This window comes from Ovis canadensis, chromosome 15 (assembly GCF_042477335.2).
Source record: "Ovis canadensis isolate MfBH-ARS-UI-01 breed Bighorn chromosome 15, ARS-UI_OviCan_v2, whole genome shotgun sequence".
In the NCBI taxonomy this organism is placed as follows: domain Eukaryota; kingdom Metazoa; phylum Chordata; class Mammalia; order Artiodactyla; family Bovidae; genus Ovis; species Ovis canadensis.
In genome coordinates, this window is record NC_091259.1 from 29,711,490 (window position 1) to 29,715,778 (window position 4,289).

The 4,289-nt window shown below is 35.6% G+C and overlaps 1 pseudogene; it reads right to left on the minus strand.

Moving 5' to 3' along the window:
• Positions 1–1,333: 1,333 nt before the first annotated feature.
• Positions 1,334–3,080, minus strand: LOC138420118 (tripartite motif-containing protein 59-like; annotated as a pseudogene).
• Between the last annotated feature and the right edge of the window lie 1,209 nt (positions 3,081–4,289).

Here is a 4,289-nt window from a genome sequence, read left to right on the forward strand (position 1 = left end):
ATTTTAACATAGTTTTTCCATTATGACATACATGTTGAAACTCCTCAACTTGCCATGGCATACTCTGGCAAAACGCTTAAATGAACTCTTTGGTGAACTCTTACCTTCACATATATAGAGACTGTTATCCTCAGCAGAACAATTACTCGAGGTCAGTATCCTAGTGATTAAAACAATCTTCATGACCAGGAGCCTAACCCTGTTGTTAAGGGCTGGGCCCTAGAGTCAAACAGATGAGTTTTCAAGTTCTGGAACCTACCACGTGCTAGCTTGATGCATCCATAAAAAGGAGATCATAGTAGTAACCCAAAATAGGATTGTCAGGCAGATTATTGATAACTAACAACAAAAGCAAAACATAGTGAGGGAGCTGGTATGGTTCATGCACTCAGCTGACCAGAAGTGGATTATCTTTGATTCATAGCTCATCACTGTCTAAAAATGGTCCTCTTTTGTTTTTATTTATATAAACTATGTATCCATTTATGAGTTTGTTTATTATCAATAAGAGAAACACATATGAACCAACCACCCAAATACAAGAATCATTTACGCCCACCTTTGGACTTCACCCCAGTCAGCTCTTCCACTTCCCCTTCCTTGAATCTTACAGTTATTATTATAACTTGCTTTTGAAATTAATAGCTTTATCACATATATGTATTTCCTAATAATTATGTTTTTTAGTTTTTAAACTTTCAACATTATAAAAGTGTCAGTTCTATAAAATCTTAGGGAATTTCCTTTTTTAAAAAAGTGTATTGCTCAGGTTATTCACATTTTTGCTTGCAGTTATTTATTTGCTATATAACATGCCATTGTGTGAAATTACCACAGTTTTCTATTTTCTACTGAGAAGTATGTGGGTTGTTGCAGGTATTTATCATACTAGTAGTAAGAATATAGTAAGTGCTGCTGGGAACCTTCTTGTTTTTGTTTTTTTGTTTTGTTTTGTTTTTAGCATAAAAGACTTGGAAAATTTAAACAATTTTAAAGACATACAGTTAACATGATGCCATCCAAACATATTGAGGGTGGGACGTATCAATATTTCCCAAGAATTGATTTGACTAACAAGACAAAGACCACAAAAGTCAAATATCAATACAATCTTAAAATAAATTTACATGAATCATAGGACAGTAAGTGCTAGGAAACGTTACTGTTTTGTCCGTAACAACACTTAAGCAACAGTTTTATTAGGAATGAATGTTACAGAAACTGCAGGCTCTTAAATCTAATACACTAATGTGTGGATCAGGTACATTTGATCAAACATATCTTGAACATCAGCTATCCCCTATCACTTTGACTTAGCTACTTGAATATAAAACCTCTTCTCACCATCTTTATTTATTTGCCCATTCAAAAGTTTTTATCTTTCAGGATTTTGACATCTTTTAATTAAAAACTATGTATACACAAAGAACTGTAAAGCCAACCACTGCAGTATATAATGCTAAAACACTACTGCTATAAGAATGTTAAAATAGTCAACCTTAAAAACCAATAAAAATGGGATAATGTATTAATACTTAAATCAAGTTCTCACTAGAGTTCGTTCTGGTTTTCAGAAAACCAGACTGTCTCGTTTCTAACTTCTGATGACACATTTTGTATTCAACAGAAGCATAAGAGGGATTTTTCTGTTGCCATTCTAACAAACTTCAGCCTATTTTATTTATCCGAGTTACCCCTATATTCCTCTACTTAGCGATGGTCATTAGCCTCTGCTGTACAGAATAAGCCTTAAATAATCCAGATTAGAATGTTCAATGAGAAACCATTTTCCACATGAATTCCTTCAGTAAATACACAGTGAGACATAGTATATTCTTTAAATTGTGCACATTCTTAGATAAACTTTGGTAAACAGAGAGAGAGACTTCAGAAAAACATATTGAAGTGATTTCATTTAAAAAGGTTATTATGTGTTGGTTAAAAAAGAGGATCAACATCAGTATCTGAAATTAGTGTAACTATAACAATGTTTAGAATCTTAAAAAGTTCAACTTTTTCCTCTTTATCAGGCCAGGCACAGGGAATCCTTTTTGAAGAGATCTTCATTTCAGGAATGAGAAGTTTCTTAATTTGTCCAATTTCTGTTCTGCTCCAATCTTCTTTCAATACTTGGCTTACTCGAGGATAAATTTCAACAGGTTGGACCTTAGGAAGCGGTCTTTGTTTCAAGATCTGCACACGTTGGCGGACATCGTCAACTTTTTCAAGAAATTTAAGTGGAGCCTCTTCTTGTAAAGATGTTGTCAGTGTCACTAATTCAAGCTGCTGCTCTCTTATTTCTTTCATTCTTTCAATCTGTGGAGTATATTCTTGATTAATCAGATTGCCAACATCACAAAGAGCTGTTAGGAAAAATTTTTCTTTCTGTTCTAATATATCACTAAGCTCCTTAAAATACTGGAGAACAACTTCCTTATCACCTTGGACCATTTTCTCTGAGTGAGATTTTTGTTCTTCTAGCTTTTCAATAAGACAAGTAAGATCTGTCCAGTGTGTGTCAGTTAACTGTTCAAGCAGTTTTTGAGGTGTGTCCTTTTCTTTCATATAGGCACTCTGAAGGTCGTCTATAGGATGACCGTGATGCTGACCTATGGTAAGGCAATGACCACAAACCAATTTTTTATCCAGGAGACAGTAAACATTTAAGGGCTGCCTATAATGCTCAGGGCAGGTGATGATATCCGGATGGTCTTCTTGCTGGTACTTTTCAATAATAGCCCTTAATGCAAAATTAACAGGTAAAGATTCAATACCACTTGGAGCAATTTCAATAATACTTCTGCAGTTAGGGCACTTGAGTGGAATGCGTAAAGGTCTCCATATATAAAAGTTACCAGTTGCCTGTAGCACATTTTCCAAACAATTTCTACAAAATGTATGAGAGCATGGTAGTACACGAGGATCTTCAAAAATACTGTAACAAATGGGACATGTTAACTCATCCTCAAAATTGTGCATTTCCATTTAGTTGACTTTCTGGTTTGGAGACTGAATATATATCTTCTTTAACTTTTTCGGATTCTTTTATCCTTATTCGTGAGGACGGGAAACAGGCAACTCCACTACAGGGAGTTGCACGGCCACCCGACGGTGCTGAGGGCTGCTTGGCGTGGAACCTTCTTGTTTAACTCTCCTATTGTACACAGTTTTTCTTGGGTATACTCCTAACAGTGGAATTGCTGGGTTACAGGATGTGGAAGTCTTCAACATTAGATAATGACAAACTGCAAAGTGGTAATACCCATTTACACGCCCAACAGTTTGTACAAAACACCCAGTTAATTCACATTCTCTCCAATATGTGGCATTGTCCCATTTCTTAATTTCTGCCCATCGAATGGGTATAAGTTGGTATCATTGTGGTTTTAATATGCCTTCTCCAATAAATAATGAAGTTGACCTTCTCATAATGATTTATTGATAATCTGTGTTTTCTCCTCTGTGAAATTCTTATTTGTATTTCTTGCCCATTTTCTATTGGATTGTCTGGGTTTCCTCATTAATTTGAGGAAACCTCTATATACTCTTGCTATTAATCCTTTGTTGGTTAGTTGGGTTGCAGACATCCTCTTCCAGCTGCTATCTTCTCTCTTTTCTTTTTGTAAGATACCTTTTGGTGTTCGGGTCTTGATTTTAATGCAGCCAGATTTACTGATCTTTTCTTTTATGGTTAGAGGCTTTTTATGTGTCTTTAATAAATGCTTCCCTACCTCAAAGTCAGAAATATATTTACCTATATTTTCCAATAAAAATTTATAAAAGTTAACATTTGACATTTAAGTCTTTTTATCTGGATTTCAATTTTTTCAAATGACATGAGATAGGAATCAATATTTTTTCCATTGTACGTAACTAGTTATTACAAATATATTTATTGAACAGTTTCTCCACTCCCCATTACTCTGTCATGCTACATCTATCATATACGGAAGTACCATATATATATTACATGGGCCAGCTTCTGAGTTTTTACCTGCCCCAAAGTTAACTTTTCTGAACAAGTATCACAGGCAGCACTAGTGGTAAAGAGCCCACCTGCCAATGCAGGAGACACAAGAGATGCTGGTTCAGTCTCTGGGTTGGGAAGATCCCCTGGAGGAGGGCTTAGCAACCCACTCCAGTATTCCTGCCTGAAGAATACCAGGGGCACAGGGGCCTGGCAGGCTGCCTCCACAGGGTGGCACAGACTCAGACACAATTGAAGTGACTAAGCACATCACACTATACGTATGTTTTAGAATAAACTATGAAGTTTCATTAAAATTCTA